Below are 21,972 nucleotides of genomic sequence, written 5' to 3'. Positions count from 1 at the left end.
CTTGGGTCCGTCCCGCATCCGGATCTGATTTTCTGCCATAGTGAATTTTTTCCCAAACTCAATACCTCCACTTACAATTTGAGATCCGTTGTCACTTCATTTTGGCGGAATGTTTTGACCGATTCAACAAAAGCTTTCTTCGTACAGTTCTTCTCTAATTGGCTGGCAAATTTGAGTAGGCGTGGCTAATTGTTCACATAATGAAACCTCAATAGACGTAATGGTGGCGCTCGAACAACAACATTTACATTTTGCTAATAACTTTGGAACCGGACCAATTTGTAAACAGATGTAAAGTGTGCACTTCTTCCAGCCTCCATCTAGGGGCAGCATCGATCCAGCAACATCTTACTTTCCACCACAAGCCTTGTTGATACGTTTCGTCGTCTCCACAAACAATATTTATGTGACACTTCATACTTGTTCACGCCAAAGGAGATTACTTGCCACCTATAGTTCAAAATAATTACATAGTGTCATTTTCCCAATGATAAATGCCTAAAGTGCAATGCTAAGGAAAGTTGGCTACCGGCATCCAGGCTCACATAAACCGGGAATTTTCGGTATGCAAGTTATCTCCGCCATTATAACTGCTTTCATGGTTTGAGTCATGCTGTCATCAGGAAACTACAGCGGAAAAATCGAGTGATTCCCACTGATCCGCAGCTCTCCGCTCTTGGCAGAACACTTGAGACCACAGGGATGTTTAGATATGTATTTTGACGCACCTCTAATGCCGAGAGAGAGTCGAGGAATGCCAGAGAGAAATAAAACACGTTGTTTGACATATTTTCATGTTAAAATATTTGCTGAAAGTAACTTTCATTTCCTGGCCTTAAACATAGAAAATGTGACTATATCCACGTAAACTCTTCAAGGCCAGGCTATTTTCGCCGGCGCCTCTTTTCATCAACATTCCCCCGATCCGTTCTCCTCATTTCTCTCCTCCATATTGTCCCTTTCTCTTTTGCTTCTCCTCCATCTACTCATTTCATTATTTTTTTTTTCTTCCCTTTTTCTCCAGATCTTTATGGTTTGTCAACATTGTTTACACACATTTGTTCTCTGTAAAACAACCGCATTGGCTTGTCAAGTGATTATCGGATGTCTGCAACACGTTGTTAGGATGTTCACCCGTCCACCCCCAGCTATGAACCCAGCCATCAAACGCTCGCAGTGTGTCTGATACAGGCCGGCCTTGAAACAAGACCCTGCAGTAGACGAATGGAGGGGCGTAAGAGACGCATGCAGCTTAATTGGTGCAAGATGTAACCTCGCCTGCAGCCTACTGTGGCCCACAAACACACACACTCATGCACATGGCGTACACATGCACACACACAAAAATGCATGCAAACACACAATAAAACATGCCAGGCATGGTACATGGATTAATCGAAACACAAACTTTGTTCTAAGGGTATTATTAAATACAATATGGCTCATTTTCTCCTTTTTGTTTGTTTGTTGGTATAAAACAAGGTTTTAATTCTTCTACAAGGCTTCTCTTTGATGGAGAACATTCAAAACTTCTTCTCTTTGAACCAAAACAAATGGAATCAAACCAAATCTCAATGATTCAAAATCTGCGACTTTCGCTTCCTTAAGGCGTCTTAAGACCATCTTTGAACCATAAGCTAATGGATAAAAGATGATATTAATGGGATGCTCTGGAGTCGTGTACGTTTGGCCCTCAGTGGAAGCCGGTGAAGCATAACTGAATGAAAGGATGAGAGGGATGGGAGAGCAGAGAGAGACAGGAAAAGAGGCTTTGGCATGATGTGATTTGCGATATGGGGAGTGTTCCCACGCTGCAGTCTAAAACTCGGAGGGAATACCTTTGAATCTCAGCTGTAATACGTATTATTTTCAGTTTAGTTGGATTCATGCATGTGAATATTTATTGCTGTCGCTCTAAGTCAGGAACGATAAATAATCTGTGACCAACATACACGTCCATAGAGAATCAATTGGGAAAAGTTGGAAAAGGTGAATGTGACTTGGCACGTTACCTAAAGGGAGAGGGGGTGGGGGTACATTTAATGGCTCCAATCTCCAACCTAACATCACAAAAAAGAAAGATCAGAACCATTTTTGCATGAGTTCACAAAATTTCAGCCTCGCTCTGATTGTCGGCGGAGTTGCTCCGGGCTGCGCACCAGAATGACATCACAGATTAGAGCCTCGGCTCTCTGGTTTCTTACGATTCACGTTCCTAAAAAGTGATTTGACGGTGCTGCACTGTAATGATAGCAGATGTTAAATTCTTAAATTGACTGGTATTCCCCCTATAACCACTTCAGCATCTGGGGGCACACTGATATATCCTCCATGACTGGAGCTCTGCTGGCGGCATTAACCCAGGTCAAGGAGATACAGTTACACCCTGAGCACAGTAATACCACAATACAGCAGACCACAGAGGGGGTCTCCACACACACACCCACACACACACTCACACACACACATTTGTACATGCTGCAGTGTATCCTGAGTACTCACAATGACCAGTAGTGATCAGAACATGCTACTGTATTTAAATCTTACTCAGCAATGTTATTTACTAAAGTGACCCCAAAGTAAATGAATGAATAGGGAAGAATAGCACAGTTTCCTTTAGGTAGATGCTGTTTGCAGATTAATGCAAAGAAGGAAAGCAGGTAAAGAAAGAAAGGATGACGGCAATAAAGCGCAAACAAAAATGGAATGGAGAAAAATGAGGTATGAATGAAGGTTGGAAGTTGAGTGTAAAATATGAAACCACTAGCAAGTAAAATGGAAAAAGGAAGAGAATGATCATAATAGAAGTACTTCAAAGTCCTCCTTATGTATTCTATTTGAGTGAATGTACTTGGCTACCACCAGGGACCCACAATTCCACTGTATGCGTGCTGAATTTAATGCCGTGTTGATTCGTTGGCAGTCACAACAAATGGTGAGAAATTAAAACCACACAGTGTTTGGAAAATCCTAATACACACATCATTAAAGTCTAATCTCAGGTTAGATTTAAGGGAAATCTGAACAACCTGGCTCTTCTTTCCATTGTTTGGTAATCATGTCTATTGCTATGATTACATTTTACTCACCAACCTAGCTGCAGAGATCTGAGGCTGCTGTAACATCGCTCGACACTTCACAATGAAGTGCAGCAGGGCAAGTAACCAGAGCAATGTGATGATCAACGCAAACTGTGCAGCGCTTTTGCATTTCTTCTTCATTGTGTACAAATCTGCGTAGGTGCACTGATGACATTGTAGCTTTAGTCCGTAATTCATTATCAGGAATGCTGCAGCTCGAGATCAGGACTTCTCCTCTGTGTTTGTGCCAAGAGCGTCTGTATAGATGTTGGGTAGTTGGATGAGGTTCCCAATCTGAGAAGCTCTTGGCCGTGGATCCAAACCCTGAGAGATGTTTATTTCTGCATCTGATTTAGCGCACAATGATTGCTGCAATGCTGTCTGGAGGTGGGAAACAGCAGTGGGTAGAACGAGGCCTTTGATCAGACTATTTTCTTGTTTTCCTTTTACGTTATGGCATCTTACAAATATGTTAATAGTTACATCAACTTAGTTTCACTTCTAAGTCCCGCAGCACTAACACTTAACCTATCATCTAAGACAACATAATTAGATGACAGCCTTTCTATAACGGCGAGAACATGTAAACATTGGGCTGAGAGCCATAAAAAGAATCAAGGAAAAAAAAGAGTCTTTGTTCAGTCTGCGTATAGAAAAGGACAGCGGCAGAAAAAACATCAAACTGAGATGTGGGGCAGCTTTCTCTCACACGCAGGAGCCGTCGATTGGCCCTGAATTCTCATATATCACTGGAGTTTATACCTGCCCGGGACCTGAAGCGGAGGAGAGCCGCTGGTTTAATTACCTCGCCTCCACGCCGCCCGTTCCCACTCTAGGCCAGGGTTCCCAGTTTCAGTCCCTCTCACTCACTCAGGCCTCCCCACATCAGGTTCTGATGAGCCTAACTGGAAACACGTGCGCTGGCTCCCCCGACAGATGGGACAATATCATAGCCTATTATTAATGACAGAAAAAGAGAGACAGAGAGGGAGGGGGGAGAGAGAGAGAAAGAGAGAAATGAGGGGAAGGAAAAGCCTCTCTCGTCAAAGGCTTGCTGGTCTTAAATAGCTCAGCACTGAGCTGCCGTCGCTTCTGAGGAAGTTATTATAGGAAGGCAGTACGTCTGTGTTTGCATATGGAATATCCTCTCACTCTATCTGAGTGCTCTCCAGGCGTTAACAGCCATGTTCCTCCTCTTAAGGCTGCCAAACTCTCAAAAAAGGTTTTGCTTTGTTTTTAAAATGTTACACACTGTAGCTTACATTCAACATGAATGAAAACCACACAACCAAAGATGTGAGGATCTCATCTGACAGACAGGGATCTTCACCTCAAATGGAGAAACTAATTTCCGTCATATTATCAAGTAAATTATCTGACATTTATTCCCAAAACTCTTCCAGTTTAAATGTATTTGACAATAACAGTATGATACATCTCAGGTCCTTTGTCAAGGATGACACAGTAAACTTATTTCCTTTGTGGTGCTTGATATTAAAACAGTAGCGATGGTAGCAGGACTTTTAAATCAATACATGTTAAGAATATACACAAAACACAAAAACAGGAATTGCTTCATCTTCCCAAAAAAGAGAATGACTTAAATTTCCAGCTTTTTGTTTTGCATCATAAAGGAACCTTATGATGATATTAACATGTGAGTAAAGTAAACCACCATTGAATTAATGTAGTAGATAAGTACACATGCAGGAAAGAGGTACTGATGTATAGAACCTTGGTCAGTGTATTCGTTTTCTGCCTCTGCTGAGGAACAATTACCTGGTCTGCTGCCCTTATGGCTTATTTCACCCCCCCAGTCACCAATGATTCACCTCTTTATCAAAGTACCGGAAGCCACACTCACACTGAGTCAAACCTCTATCTCGCTCTCTCTCTCTCTCTCTCTCTCTCTCGCTAACACACAGACACAGATGTGCACACATAAAGCGCGTACAGTACCACAGGAAGGGGTCTGAGTTTGCAGCCAAGTGACAAAGAATTTACAGGCGTGTAGAGCTCAGTCTGCATATGTGTGAGCGAGTTGGAGAGAGAGAGAGAGAAAAAAGGGTCTGACACTTGTCTATGAGCGCCTTATTAAAAAGGTGAGAAGTGAGTGTAGTGTCTGGACGAGGGGGTTAATTGTGCTCTTAAAAGAGGACTTCAAAGGGAGACTGGTGTCAGGGCCGAGGGGCATAGCAGGGAGAGAAGATGAAGAAGAAGAGGAGGAGAAGGAGGAAATAGGGAAAAGATAACTGATGCAGGGAGATCAGGGGAATAATGGAGGGATTTGGGGCAGATTGCGCTGTATTTGTGTGTGGTTACCATCAGGCCGAGGTGCTCAAAGTGAAGAAAGCTGCGAAAGCGATGAGGAGGAAAATTGTTAGCTTGTGGAAAAACCTTGAGCTCAAAACAAAGCAAAGAGCAAATATTGGACTTCACGCGATCACGAAAAACACAATGTCAGTGTGTTGCTAATGTTGCTCCGTGTCTGCTGAATGTGTCATTACCAGGCAACACTTTTCTACCATGCGGAATGTAGCAACTTTAAAAGGCCGCAGCTAATTCATTAGGTACTGTATGTATTAATGCGCTTGTTTTAATCTTCTGCCACCCAGTGGTCAAACATCAAATGAATCACAAGGCTAAACATTTATTTTACAACTCATTAAACTTTAAAGTGTTCTTCAACAGGCCTAAATGACTCACAAAGTAAATCAATTGCCAAATGAATATTTATCAGTATTGTGTAGTGCAGTGTGAAGTTCAAAATAAACAAATTCTCATTAAGGGACAATGTAGCTCCTAGTTTGCTTTGAGCCACAATCAGCTGTTATTCACCGTCGGGTAGTAAGAGCTCCTATCCTGAGCCTTTGTGCTGCCTCCCTCCTGATTGGTTGTGTTAGACGTTAACTTAATGTAGCATAGACGAGTGGACATTATCATTGTTGTAATTAGACTCTGGAGCAGGCAGCTGTACAGCAGATGGTGGATCGGAGCTCTCAGACTAAACACAGAGCCACAGGAGACTCTAAATGGCTTCACATTCTCTGATATCGCTGCTGTCGGTGGAAAACCTCACATCTCCAGAATGAAACTTGTGCTTTTAGCTTGTAGAGAGAGACCCTGTAGTCTTTGACAAGTTTAATGATGAGATGGCACAAAAGTCACAAAAGTCTAATTAATAAATTTAAGTTGAAATGTGAAAGTCATCAAAACTGGCATTTTACTGTGTTATGATTCTTTTCAAAAGTAGTAGCACGATAAATATAAATATAAATAAATACATGTAAATACATTTTTTTAACCTTTTTCACAACTTTACATTACATTTCAATAAATTGCAAAACTTGATGTTCTTCACCCAAAACAAAATCCATCTGACAAGACCAACCCAAAAGTCTTCTGATATTGCGAAAGCTAAGTTTGTACCTCTTTAACACGCTGACATGCACAAGACGCAAGCAATCTGTTTTCACACAGTGTGCATTGAGGTGCTGCAGCAACAGAAGCCTATAAGCGGAGCAATGTTTTGCCCATTTAAGCATTAAATGGGTTTCAAAATAGACCCCCAGTGAACATCTTTAAAAATGGAATTCGGTGCAAAACATCCTCTTTAAAATGTGGCGTTGAGGAATGACAGGTGGAATTTATGTTCAGGGGGAAAGAAAGTGTGAAAATGTTTTTGTGCTTATGAGAACCACAGGCCTTAAGCTGAAAAAAAATCTGCTGAGGAAACATGGCTCAAATACCTCCAGGTGTTCCAACTGCAAACTCTCACGGTCCATCGACAGCGTGGCCCGCAGTGACAGGTGGTCACTGCAGAATACAAAATAACAAGTCACCCATTTCTACCCTGAATACCCAGGAAAAACAAATTATCCACACCGGAGTCGTGCAAAACGTTTCTTAAGCTGATTTCATAGACCAACATTTGACTTTTTCCAGTCATTTCCAGTCCATTAATGTTACTCCTGCTGTAACTGATGACTCTCCTTCGGGTTGGACAGATGGCCGTGCAGCAGGGCTCGCTGCAGTGATGTATCTTACTCAGCTGCAGAACTGAAAAGTAGAAATATCATTTGCAACTTTATAGCCGTGTCATCTTGGCTTGCAGTCTGAACACATTTTTTTTGATCGTGAAAAATTGCAGAGCTTTTTCACCCATTTGTCTAATTTAAATTGGATAAATTATGTATCATGAAGAAACAAGTATTTTCAGAGAGGTTCCATGCTTAATGTACACTATTATCTGGAGCGCTTCCTTGTCTTTACCTACCAGCAGCTGTGCATTCTAATGTCGGCCTTTCAGGTATTCCCCGGCGCACATCTGAGACTAATTACAATGATTCATTTAGTTTCTTTTATAGCACAGACATGTTTCTTTGTGTGTGTCTCCGCCTCGGGAGACTTTGGTGTCTCTAAGTGACAGGTCTTTCATTACAAGCACAAACAAATGACACCGTGTCTTGTGCACGTGTTCCAGTTTACCGCAGTGCTGGAGACACCAGCATGATAATAATGCAATCACACAAAGGCTTACTAAGAAACGATATCAAATTCTCTTTTTTTAAAGTCCGCTCGCTCCCTCTCTCTCTCGTGCTCGATCGCCCCCCACTGTAAAAGGCAATCATCATTACTGTAAGTTCGGTCATCCAATACGCTGATAGTGCTTTGATCCGCTGATCTGGTTGAGGTAATGAATCTACATGTACTTACAGTAATGAATAAGATCTAAAGTATCTGGCCCTGAGGTTGGCGTATGATTAGGGCCTACAGCAGTTTAAGCATGTGGTTCTGATCAGTTAAATTTGTCACAGTTTATCTGGCTAAGGTTAATTTCGCTGGAAAAAACACCTAAAAATCTGCTTCAGCGGCGCTTTATGTTCTCCGTCTCTGTCACCTGCTGGAGCGTTGGTTGTCAGACGTACAGAGGAGAGAGGCGGGTTGGATTACAAACCAAACCTCTGTCTGTGAGCCGTAGTCGGGTACCGGGCCAAGAGAGCGGCATGCACACGTGAGCTTTCTAAGGAGTGTGTTTGTGCACAAGGGCACGCATGTGTGTGTGTGCGTGCGCTTGTGCATGTGTTTGTGCACGAGATGTGTATCTGTGTGTGACCAGAAACACCAGGCGGTGTGAGTAATGCTTAGCCTTTGGATGTCTCTCGTACAAGGCGATGTCAGAGCCTGTTAGTAAATGATTAATCAATGGCGTTTTTTGGGCTAATGCTGTCTGATAGCATTTTTCCTGGAAGCTCTGGAATTCATCTTCCCAGCTGGACTTTCACAAGATGTCTCTGCTCTGCAAGGGAGTGACAAAAAAAGAGACGGAGCAGCACTGTGGGACTGCAACACAAGAGAGAAACGTCTTGTGTGATAGTAAAAATAAACTCTTAGATAATATATCAGACTGTAGACATTGTTTTCGCTGGCTTCCCATAACATTGCATGGGAAACTGTCACACACGCCAATAATAATAATAACAATAATGCCTCTGTATCTTCATTGTACAGTTTGTTTTGTTAATGTTTAATATTATATAGGAATAAAAGCATAAGGATGTAAAATTGCACAAATGTTAAGCATTAGATGACGGGTCTTTGTTTTCCTTCCCTTTGCCCAATCTTATCTTGTGGAATATCTCAGTGCTGATCTATGACTCTCTACCTTCCTTTTCCCTCTTTGTTAAATAACAACTTCACCTCTTCTCTTTATCTCAGAGAAAAATAGACTGTGACATCATTCTTTTCTTGCATCTATCACATCCCAGCGTCTCTGCCTCATGCCTCACCCGCCTCTCAAAGCTTTATACTTGTGGACATAAGAGATAATATTTCCAAGTCATTTCTTTCTCTTCAGTCCAGTGTAGCATTAGAAGACGTTTTGTCTTGATTTGTTTGGCCTTGGCATTCTTTCCTAATTCCTTCCTTCACAACTTCTTCCCAGATGATCTGCACGACAATTCCAATACCCAAGACAGCAAACATGAAGTCACCCAGTAATCACAATGGGTACTTTGACTTTGGATTACTTTAACAACTTTTAGTGGAGTATTTCCCTTCTTTCCCCGCTCACTCAAGAAGTGGATCAAAAAAGTTATTACATTACTTTTCCTGCTGTTAATTTATTGAGTGAGTCACTTTGACCAGTTTAATCACTTTACCAGTGTTTTCATACTAATTATCAGTGAGCTATTCCACATTTTTATTTTCTAGCTTCCCTCCATTAGTAGCTAACTGGTCTACATCTTGTTCCTCACCTTTTCCTGCCTCCCAGCATCAAGTCGACTCCTCTTGATTTCACGATGGCGACTGGATATGTTGCCACGTGTGACACTTGCACATATAAAATCAGACACACTGGCAGATTTACCACCGTGAGGATCACTGACATAAAAGAGAAGCCTCTGCTGGGTTAAGAGTCAAACAGATGATAGGAGCTGCAGTTTAGGAAAGATTTACGTCTGGAATTTAACATAAAAGGAAAAAAAAACACAAAATAATGATTGTTTTGAGCAACATGACAAATACGAAAGGACACAATAAAAGTCATATAAACTGTGAGAAAGACAGACAGACATTCAGAATGTGGGTCACCCTCTCCTACTGCGCTCACTGAGCTCGAATTAGCGGAGGACTGGGCTGCTGCTGGATGTCCCAACATGCTGGAACTAAAGCTTGTCAGACAATAGCTGTTAGAAGGCTTTAATGATCTCCACTCAAGGTTAACAAAACAGTTATTGTAAGCACAAATCAAAAGGGCATGGGAACAATTTTTTAACAGTAAGATCAAGTTACAGCTTTCAAAAACATCTTAAATTCAACGTTTTTATGATTTTCTTACAAATGCACAATACCTGCCAAACATGAAGATTCTAATATTTTCAGTAGAATTGTTGCTATTCTCTCTATCTATGTTTTGTTGGAAAAGCTTCCGTGTTTAGATTGTTGAAGAAACACTAATTGGACCAAAAAGTTTCAGGCAGGCAGATAAGGCAACAGCTGTATTTGTGCTGACGGCAATGATGCCTTCCATTAGTGCTAAAAACTGTTTTAGATGAACAACTGCCAAACCCCAATCCCAAGCAGACAAACATTCCTTAAAAGCTGTAAAATGCCATAATTATTCCATAATCTATATACAAACTACGTTCTATATTGATATGAATTCACCAAAGCAATTTACAACATGTACTGAGGAAAACAAAGTGCCGCCAGTGGTATGTGTATTTTAACCAACATATTGAATAAATAAATACTCTTGTATTGTACAACTAAATGCATCTACAAGTAAGTACGTTTTGGCAACTAAACCCACCTTGTTAGGGAAAGATTGTGGTCATGGGTAAAACATTCTCAGCGCAGCATTCCAAAATTAGTTGGAACTCAAACTCAAGTCTCTGGCGTTAACGTCAAACAGGAGAAAGGATTGGCACTACATTACAGGACTTGGGTTCCTCCTCTGGGGAGCAGGACTGTGTTCAGCTAATGTCATGGCATTGGGCCTATTGGGCTGGGTGCTCAAGAGATGACAAGATGGCCCAGATGAGCTTTAACGATTGGCAGGTTGGCAGGTTTTAATATGGAGCCTTGTCACCCCCCTGCTGTGATGGAAGACAGAAATTACACTCAGGTTATGTAAGTTGTCCTCCAACGAAATGTTGTTTATGTTATATTGTGCAATATCACATGTGCACAATGTGAGTTTGCAGGAATGCCAAGCATTACCGCAATACAAACCCAAGGCATCCATCACTGGGCTGAACTGAAATGTTGAATTAGTAAGTTGATAAGTATTTGTTTGAAATATTTCATGCTGCTAAAGAACTGGAAGTGTTCTGGTGAATGCACCTGCACAGATTAGTGTAATCAATACCACAGCTTTCTATAATACTGATTAGAAATCCCAAATCATACTGAATAGACAATATGATGAAACGAAGAACTCAATTCCCCAGCAATGTTCAGTAGGCTGTGATCCAGATCCTTCTCATATTTCTTGCCTTAGGCCAGTTCACCAATCAGTGTTCATTTTTAGGATTGAATCCATAATCAACAAGGATATATTGAGGTTTTAAACTGGCCACCCACTGGGACAAATCGCTCTAATGCCCAGCAGTGGAAGACGGAGTAGTCTCTGAATCCAATGTGATTTTAGTGTCAGTGTGAAGCTGGTGAGGTTAGTAATATGGTGCCTACAGGATTCCAATCGTCTTATATCTCACATCAGTTTATTCCCTCTCCAAATGCCAGCCTTATCTATCAAGGTGGTTAATTTCTTCCCTGTCACATTTCCAAAAGCAGAACGGTTCATAAAATCGTACTCCTGTTTGCCTCTGAACAGTAAATAGTAGTGTGTGTTTTGTGTAGAGAGAGTCAGTGGGGTACGAGTGTTTTGTGTGGTCCCTTTAGACACATGAGACAGATTTATCGGTGAGAGGAGCTCAGGTCATGCATCTCAGAAAACCTATAAACCAGAGAGAGAGAGAGAGATTTGACTGGTGTTGAAAGGAAGGAAGGAATGAAGAATGGGAGAAAGAATGTATCTTGACAGATATACAGATTTAAATAGATAGTGTTTAAATAAGTACAGTCATTCTCCTCATCCTAAGGAAGCCAATAAATGTTGATTTGATTAGTTCTTTGCTGTACCAAACAAAACCAGACCTTTGCTTTGTCATTAACTCTGTCTAACAAGCTCATATATTTGAGGCAGCAGTGACTTTCCTCTCTTGATCTTCTCAACTTGTAAGAGTGGATTTCATAACAGGAGGGTAGGTAGAGTTGTATTTTAATCCTGTTTTGGTTTGTTTGTGCTGTTTGTTGTGCGAGTCATGCATGCCGTATGACTGAAAGACAAATGGCATTGATAAAAAAGCATCCCATCATCTGCATACAGGGTGATCATGAAAGGCTCTGATTTTGTTCCCACTAATACCAGAAGTGTGATAATAGATATAAGAATTGTTACACTGGCACGACAAACGGACAATCTCCTACTTGGAGTTTGCATGTTTTCCTCTTGCGAGGTTCATCCAGATGCTCCTCTGAACACATGTAAGACAGATGGAGTGCAGACTGTGAGTGATGAGATGTGTTTAACACGAGTTGCACCTGCAGAAATCTTTTCAGACTTCCTCCAGAGACCCACCCGCAAAGTTCACAAAACGAATGCAGTTATTTGTTTTTCAGTTTAACATTTGACTCTACAATCAACCACCATTCTTTGTTATTCTGTTAAAGTCAGCGACCGTAAACGTCTTACTCCTTAGTTTCATACCACATTTTTTCCACCTATGTAGAACCAAACCTAATGGACAAAACCTGGTTACATTTCACACTTTGGGAAGAGACAGAACTTGCCCACTGCTCCTATTGTCTGCAGGCGCCTGTGTTGTCTCATTACTCATCAATTTTTGATCGCTGACAAGACCAACAACCAAAACCATTATGCAAACACGTTTGATTGGATGAGGTTTTTTTTGTTGTGTGCAAAGTTCACGGCCCGTGTTGTGGTGATGCCAATTAATCCATTTCTGTTTTATTAGCCATTAATCATGTCTTTGGGAAGCATGTGCACTCAGTTGGCTCTGCATCCAAAACATCAAAGGTCTTGGTGTGTTGTTGCCTCCATATGAGGGACTTGGCCTCCACAGCCACATTCTTAACGACTGCAAAAGGGCAATACGGACAAGAGACTGAGAGAGAGAGGGGGAGAGAAAGCGACGCCATCATCCTTAGCAAGAGAAGGCAATATAGTTTGTGTAATGACTCCATATGAGTGAGTTGGCCTAAGTTGACACGTTATGATAGCAAAGACAGAGAAGCAAATTTGCCAGTTCAACTGGCCTCCATATGAAAAGGCCCTTTGAAAGTCATACAAACATGCCAAGGGGTCTTTCTTCTTCCCAAAGGATTTTCCTTGTCCTGCCTGAAAGAGTATGTCCCTGTCTGTGAGAGTTCGCTGTCTGCATGCTGCTAAAACTAGAGTATCTAATCATAATGAGGGAAAACAATCAGGTGCGCACACACACAATACCTTGTATCTTTATGTACAACTCAATCGAGTAAATTGAATGTGGTATAAATGTTCTTTCTCCTAGTCAGTCCTAACATGTTCCGACTTTGTTGAGCTTCTGTTTTGCGCTAGCGACAGTATAGCAGCAACAGTCTGAGGGATGACCGCTGTGGGAATCCATGAGTCAAGGCACCAGCAGCTAGATGAGGGGAAGCCCATTCTCCCCATCCTCATTAACAGGAACAGACTGTTGTGATGATGTAGCATGATGAGCGTCTGCTTTCATGTGACACCCAGTCTAATGTTTAATGGCCCCATCATTACTGGAGAGTGTAAACAGGAGCAAACACCACATGCACACATGGGATCAGTCCTGGACGTTGAGGTGTTTGTTGTGGTTTTGCAACTAGCTTCATGTTCATATGTGTGTATCACCAAATTCTGTAAACATGATGGTGTTTTGATTGTATCCCTAATTAGCTTTGTGAATTAGTTGCATAACAAAAATAAATGTAAGTCTGACTCAAAGGGGACACGCTAAAGAGATTTCAATCTTCTTCTCAAATGTTATTTATTTATCTATTTGACTGTGAAGCATTGTGGCTTTTGTCTGTGAAAGGAGCTACATAAACAAACTTTCTAAGTAAACGTATCCTATCGCTTGCAGCTGTGCACACTGAGTGAAAACAGCCAATTTTTGGAACTGTCCCTTTAGGCCTTCTCGGCTCTGATTGGCTACCGGGGTCTGGCCAAACATTTGCACACTAGCCCTCAACTTGGGCTGCAACTAAGCAGGTGTGTGAGGACAGATGAATTCAGATGAAGTAATGTGTTAATGTAAACATGTTGCAAAGGTAAGATTATGAAAATAACTGAAAAGTGAAAAAGTACACATTTTTATTAAGTATTCTTATTAGTTATATACATTCTCATCAGATAGAATTGAGGGTTGAATTAGGGATTCATTTTAAATGGGGACCTCAAATGTTTTCACGGATGACAGCACTGCAGTGTTTTTTTTTTTAATTCATTTTTAAATCCTTAGCCTCACTGGGTATTCTCAAAACTCAGTGGACTAAGAAGTGGGTAATGTTCTATCGGAGAGGAAAATCATGACTGAGCACATTGCAAATAGCTGCCACGAGCACAAATAGACATCTAAAACAGTCAATCAGTTGATTGATCTTGAAAGCCGAGCGCCCACTACTGAGACAAGTGCTTAGCGGGTTAATTCGAGTGCAACTCAAGTGGCTTTAAAGTGCAGCACTTTCAAAGCATTTCCAGCTCAATTTCTGTTCTCGCCTCATCTACAAACTCGTGTCTTCTTCGCCCGCGACAGTTCTGCGCGGAGTGTTTTTGATTTTAGCGTGTCTAGACAGAATGAACTGTCTGTGTATTATCTACCTGTGTACCTGGGGATGGTGGGATGGCTCCACCACATCACAGGGTTTTGTCTGGCTCACTTTGTTCTCTCATCACAGATCAGACACGACTGCCTTTCAACTCCCGTCGCCCCTCTTCTCCTCTCTCCGCTCCTGGCTCGGTGTGTGTGACACACACGGGAAAGAGAATGGTGTGCACGCTGTTTAGTGTTTGTGTGTGTGTGTGTGTGTGTGTGTGTGTGTGTGTGTGTGTGTGTGTGTGTGTGTGTGTGTGTGTGTGTGTGTTTGTGTGTGTGTGTGTGTGTGTGTGTGTGTGAGAGAGGGGGTACTGGCCCACTTAAACCCAATACCTGAAATCCAACCTTAGCACATGGAACAGGACAGGTGTCTGGTTCCAACTCCGGCCAAAGTAATGGACCAGAGTAGGAGTTGTGTGTGTGTGTGTGTGATTGGTCAGAAAATCCTCAGTAACATTAGCAAGCAACTGATAGAGCTTCCCATGCCTCACTCTTTCCTCTAATCACTCACCCTGATCTGCCCTCCATGCAAATGTGTGTGTACATGACTGTGTCTGTTTGTGTGTGCATGTCAGCGGTACAAGTGTCACACATGTTGCTGTAATCACATAACTTTTAGGGTGTGACCCCCAGTAGTGCAAGCTGCGGCCGTTCTGTATTTCCATTTTAATTTCTACCACGTTTTACATATTTTGGAGCAGAATCATGCTATGATGTCATGTATCTTCCCTTGCCTCATTGCCCCTTCATTCATGCATGAAAGTTGACACGTTGTGATAGCAAAGAATGTAAACAAAGAACAAGATGGCAGAGGAGGCTGGACGCTTTGACCTGTGGAGACAGTCGAGTTATTTTATTTGAATTTCTATCACACACAGATAAGAATATTTCCCGAAATGTCAGTTGTGGTCCAGGTCAGAGTCACTTTTCCATGGCAGCACACTGAGCTGCCATGCCAAGCAATCTGGCAGCACACGTCAGAGGAAAACGCTACAAACTCATCTAAAGCCGGCTTTCGTCAGCTTTGACCTTTTTTCCCCCCAATAAATCTTATCTTCATCTGTCTTTAAAAACATAAATCTAATCCAATGTTGTAAATTAAGATATCTATGACAATCATGACCATTTAGAATATGTATGTATATACTAATAATGTCTATGTTGATATAATCATAATATTGCAATCAGTCAGATTTACAGTACAGATAAAATCCCTGAAAATCTAAAACACAAAGTGACTGATGAGCTGCGTGGCGAGCGGCGTGATTACTCCCTCGGCTCAGTGATGAGAAGTCATGTTAGGAGAGCACGGCCGCCTCTCTGAGTCACGGCTGTCAGTGCGTACACGTGCTGTGGGTGTGTGTGTGTGTGCGGCGGTGGCAGAGGTCAAGAGAGTGCTGAAAGGCTGCGAGGAATCTTTAAAATGAAACAGGTTTCTGCAGCAGGATGTTCTCTCTGCCCAGACGGTCTGGGAGCGTTTTGGCCTAATAACCACATGGTCTCCAAACACCTGGCCTCCATTTTTCTTTTACGCCCGACTGACACCATAGTGACAGTTGGCGTTGGTCAAAACCTAATAAGGGAAACAAATTTTAACTATTTACTTTGGTTTAAATGTGCAAACAAGTAGATGGAGAGGTAGAGTTTCTGTTTTAGGTCTGTCCCTTTCAGACTCACTGGCTTTTCTCCATGTGACAGGTTTGTTATAGTGTCATTTGTATGCAAACATGTTGATAATGTGACGCCACTTCTCTCACACGTGTTTGCGTGGCCCTAAAGAAACGGGGCCGCCTTTTTCTTTTTTGTGTTGTCCTGTTTTTTAACTTTCCCGTGTTTGATTATTTCTGGAGACCATCCCAACTTTTAATCATGATCACTGATTGGTCACGAGCCATCTGCATTTTCAGCCTTCTGTGTAGTGAAATAAACAGGAACAGAAGAAAACCACGTGAATCATTAATCATCGAAGACACTCTCTCTCTCTCTCTCTCTGTCTGTCTCTCTCTCCCTCTCTCTCTCTGCCACCCCTTCCCCCCCAAAACCACCAAAACTTAGACATCTCACACACACACACACACCCCACCCCCGTTCCTTTTTTCTCCCTAACCGCCATCCGTGTCTGCACTTTGACAAGCGTGCCAGTTTATGCTGACTGTCAAACTTTATTTACTCAAGTAAAAGGTACTCACTTCAGTCAGTTCAAAAACAATAGATTCAATATGGGGTCGGATCTGCATGCAAGGAAAAGCCCTTTTAACTCAGTATTCCACAGTTAAATAAATCCATGGGGCAGAAGTCAGAGCCTTGCATGATTCATAAAATACAATCCCTGAAAATTTTTATTTATTTCATGGATTACAAACAAGGTTTTCTTATTTTATTTTGCACAGTTGCATTTTTTTCTGCGCACTTTCTCTCCCCCCTTTTTGCCTTTTCCTTTAATTCCTTGAAGCAGATGGATGGAAGGAAATATAATCATTAATTTATCAATCCCCTCGCTTTCTCTGAAACCAGAACTAACCGACCTGTTGCATTATTCACCCAGAACCAACACTCCTCGCATCAATATTTCAGTGTAGGCCATGCACCTCGACCGGGGCTTTGCCCAAACAGTGATATGAGACAGAGGGACATGGCTGCTGCTGTGCTGGATGGTAGATACAATCTCATCTGTGAGAGATTTAGCTCGAAATGAACCAGACAGAGGCGGATAAATGACTGTTAAACAGTCCAGATGAGTCAGATTGGAGGAAATCTAACTTGAGAGGCTTTTTCTGTTTTGATCACATTTGCAGATTTTTTAAGTCTTTATCAAAATGTCAAAAGGAAAGAATCTAGTAATCTACAATCTGTGACAACAACAGATCTGAGAGGGCAAAGCAGTTCACAGCAAATCAAGTAATGAGGATAAATTGTCAATGTATTGCCTGACTTATCGCCCAGCGGTTGTTCATTCCAGTTTTCTGCACAGGCCAGACAGTGATTCCCTCCGTGTAATCAGCAGTATTAAGATGTGGAAGCTTGTAAAATGAAGCATTAGTTCAAGAAGCTGTCAAGTGGTGGAGTATTTGGCAACAATTAGAAATGGAAACAGAATCTAAGCACGAGCACCGTCTGACTCGCTGCATCCGGAATAGTAATTCATGCCAGTAATTGACACATTAAGAGAGCGTTTTCTATTAATTGTATCCATTCTGTCTGAATAGAGCACAGTGTTCATACATACTGTAATGGTTGATTCTGAATCTAAAGCAGAGGTTCTTGCCCACAGGAGGAGGCCACAGGCTGGAGTGAGCGGGGTGAAGATGTGGAGCAGCTTGAGAGACAAAGACCGTGGACAGTAAGAAATGCATGCACCGCGTCCAACCAAAGGCTTTTGACCAAGTAAGTCTCAAGTCTAAAGTTAAGTCAAGTCTGCTTTGAGGCTTTGAGCTCAGCAGGGAAAAATGGAGGAGGAGGACAGGAGGTTATGGATGAAGTTACAAGCCAGTTTGGTGATAAACAATTCCTGATGAAACCGGCTTATCTTCCATATACTTCGGAAAGTTTGATGACTTGAATTCAAGAATGCTTTGAAAATATGTGCAGAGCAAACGGAACACAGGGGTGAAGTCCAGTGTGAGTGAAGCTGTGTGTGGTTCTAGGCTTCATCTTTACAATATATATGCATATGTTTTTGCTGTGTATTTAGAAAGGGAGGGAACAAGAGAAATGATTGACATCAAGGTGTAAGGGAACACAGTATTAACAACTTAGCCAAAATAAAAGGGTTGAGAACCTCAGATCAAAAGGTTCATCAATCATTCACACTTAATGTTAGTTCGTCTTGAACTTACCACAACAAAACACACACACACACAGAAAGAGTTACTTCAAATCAGCTCAGGCGTCCGGAGTGATTAATATAATCATCACCTGATGCACACACTTCCTGAGGTCGCTGTAACGTTTGTTTGTTTGACTGTACGGTTATTATGGTATCAGTGCTGTTGGTGTGTATGGACGTATCTGTGAGGCAGATGTCAGCGGGTTACGTCTGCTACACAGATGCTTCGTTTAGTGTCTAAAGAGTCAAAGTATGGTCGCACTTTCCTTCAAATGTATAATTAGGCCCTGTTATGACTTCACTTTGAGTCATAATCTTCTGCTCGGCCCTTGGAAACAAACCGCATCCTTCCACCGTCGCTTTAGGGAGATGATGGTGAATGAAGAAGACCAGCAGCAATGACCACGAGTCCTCTGACCCTCAGACGTGGAAAGTGCTTATATATACTTACTTATATATACTTAAAATGCTTTATCTTTCTACGCTACTACACAGTTCTTGGTCCCTGATTGAGTTGAGATTTAGGTTTGGGCTTTCACTGTTCTATATCTCATTGTTCAAGAAGACAGCGAGCTTCAAGAGGACACTGTGGACAGAGACATTCCACCAACGCAAGAGAGGACTTATGCTTGCGACTTCCCTAGGTAAGCGAATCTCCCATCTGAATCTCCAATCTCCCCATAGCCTACTGTTAAGTCCCAGTTTAGCACTGTGGTCAGTTTGTTCGTGTCCCTTTTGAAGCCTACTTTAGTCTGGCTTACTTGTTTGCTTTGGACGAGTCTTGTTTGTGATTATAAACCAATTTGTTCAGAAACACCATGAGGAGCCCGTTGGAAATCCTGCCGCGTGTTCTTCATAAAACACACTTAAAGCGAACCGCCGGCTTCAGAACATCTTTGTTTACATGTTGTGGAGGTCGCGTCTCTTCCTTGGCAAACCTTCTGAGGCCGCTTGGTAAAGAGGCATTTACTCGTGTTTCACTTATTGTTACAGTTACACGCTGATTGGTGTTTGTTTCCATTTGGAGCGCATGTAAGTGCATGTCGACGGAGTGACAAACACAGCTCAGCAGTCGGTGTGAAGTGCAACAAGAAGCACTGGTAGTGCCGATCAATCTGAAATGTTGTGTTTCACATCTTCAGACATGTGAGTACAGGAAAAACTGGCAGCCGGGCAGGAAGTACACAAATCCTCCTCTGAATGAAGAATACAAGGAGTGAAAGAATGAAAGACAAGTAGGGGAATAAATGAATGAATAGCAGAGCCTCGGGTTGACTTGGAGGTCTCCATTGCTTTGTATAGGAGGACTGAAGAGTCCAGATTGGGGAGAGAAGTCGGGAAATCCCCCAAAGAAAGAATTGAAGAATAAGGAAAGACAGAAGTGAGGTGAAGAACTTACAGAAAAGAGGGAAAAAATCACAAAAAAGTACAATATTTCTCTCAGCAAGTACCAGTACCAGTACCTCAAAGCTGTACTTGTTACTTTCCCCTTAAACGATGTGATGGCCATCAGTTTGTTTTGGACGATGTTTTGCATCCGCTGAAGCTGTGAAGCAGCTTGACCATGACTGTAGTGTGCGTGTACGTTGGCTTAGTGTAAATCCTCTTTTTTTTGTTGTTGTTGGGTCCATAAGTGCTTAAATGTGTCTGTAATTACGCTTAACTGCCAGGGTCATTTGTGCCGAGCTGCTTTGACGACCATAATGTGTTCAAAGCCACCAGCTCGACCGCAATGAAACGATTAGAAACCATTGAGCCCAAATGCTGGTCCCTGATGGCGTTCTGCTGCAGGGCCAGAGCAATCAAAGACCTATCCAAGGCGTGACCGACTGAGCCAAAGGGGCGGGGCTATGAGGCCGGAGCTAGAGGGCGGAGCCAGTGAGCAGATCTACATCCGACCTATCTGGCTCGCGTTTACCGATCCAATTTACCTCAGTCTTTGAAGTTTGGCCTTAGATCCCAGTTAGCTCATTTAAGCCAAAACCTCCAATGACGGGAATAAACAGAGATTTGGAGAAAATCTCTTAAGCAAAAACTGAGAAAAATTGGCTAATATAACTCATTAGCTCCGGAAATCAGTAACGTGTCACGTATTACATATTGTATCGTAAATGACAGTGTAAGCGCCTGCCTGTTCCAGAGGGGGGCGCTCCTGCAATGGACAAATTTGTGGCGCATCGCTGCATCCAACAAATTGTTTGCTGGTGTGACGAAACACTTTTTCTCCCCCCCCCTTACACTCCACTCTCATGGACGGCCGAGTTCCAACATCTGAGTCTGGTTAGAATCTTTACACACAACAACAAGGCTGCAGGGGCGAGGCCATGAGCGGATCAGACAGAAATTGATCAGCCGCTGATAATTTGCTCGCTAACCATTCCCGCTTCAGTGTTCCGATATAGCAATGATGAAAGCTGTTGGGAAATTTGGTGTGGTAAAAAAAATGCGTTGGGAGGCGTGGCCAGTCAGATTTGTGTGTGTGTGTGTGTGTGTGTGTGTGTGTGTTTCGTCATTCTACACCTCTGCGTTCACACCACAAAGGCACTGACCAGATGTTTGTTTTTTTCGCGCCGTCTCTCCTCTCTGGTGTCTTTATCTCTCTGCCTTGGTTTGTCTCCTCTCCTTTATTCTTTTACTCAGCGTTGTTGTCATGGCATCGCACTTAACTTGCTTTTGTTTATGAAATTCAACCAAGCGCATACTGTCTTCATTCAGCCTGCGAGTTACAAAAAGTGTCCCAACATCTCTGAGGTAGACTCAAACGTGACTGAAGTCTCACAACGGTGCCACTGGACTGCAAATCTGTCAGTGGGACAGCAAAGTGTCCACGTGGACGCTAGCGGGCCTTTGGTCCAGACGTCACGTCAGATCATGCTGTCCGTGGTGCTGAACGTTACGAGCAGGCGTTGATGCGTAAGGGTTGCCTGAATGTATGAATGTATGAACGTATGAACGTGCGAGTGTAGCAGGACGTTCCATACAGGAAGTGGGAAACACACACACACAAACAATTTGGGACTTTCATTTGGGAGGTAATTTACATAGCTTATTTCAAGAACAAAGACGATTTACGTAACACTTTGTTTGGAAGAAAAAAAAGCAGCCAGTCATCGTGTGAACATTATCTGACCTCTCGTCAATTCTCCTCATCAATCAAAGTTCCGCGACCTGCAAAGAAGAGAAGGAAAGATGTCTAAACGTTGACACCAATGACAGCTCGGCAGCGCCTAACATCTGTATGACATCAGTTATAGTCGACCACCTGCTTGGGTTCGTAACAATTCCACAATTTTCCAAAGCTCCCTCGTTGTTTATTTGCTCAATTCCCGGCCGGAACGGTCAGAAAATCAGAAATGTATCACGTATCGGCACCTGTGTGTATGGATTTAACTGTGAGAAAGTTGGAGAGGAGAGAAGAACAGAGGAGAGGGGATGTGGTTGTTGTCTGACAATGTGAAGAGGAAATAAAAGGATGCTGAGGCCCTACAGCAGACCTGGATCCTCTGAAGGTGAAACGCCAAAACAACATAAAAACGGACACCAGCTGATTCACCACCCTCACCCAGAAATCAATGAAGGAATTGTTAACTGCTGGAAAACTGGTGCGAGTCATGACAAGAAGTGAGTAAAGGAGGAGAGAGGAGGTGGAGAG

At 42.4% G+C, this 21,972-nt stretch overlaps 1 protein-coding gene across 1 annotated transcript in view; it reads right to left on the bottom strand.

The window, feature by feature from the left end:
• Window positions 1-21,972, bottom strand: part of nnt (nicotinamide nucleotide transhydrogenase) — a 264,273-nt gene that overhangs the window by 158,753 nt on the left and 83,548 nt on the right. The gene's annotated exons all lie outside the window — the stretch shown is intronic.

Source organism: Genypterus blacodes, unplaced genomic scaffold (assembly GCF_046128005.1).
Source record: "Genypterus blacodes isolate CSIRO-AG114 ecotype Tasmania unplaced genomic scaffold, CSIRO-AGI_Gbla_v1 ptg000133l_1, whole genome shotgun sequence".
NCBI classification, from domain to species: domain Eukaryota; kingdom Metazoa; phylum Chordata; class Actinopteri; order Ophidiiformes; family Ophidiidae; genus Genypterus; species Genypterus blacodes.
This window is presented reverse-complemented; position numbering and strand designations above follow the sequence as displayed.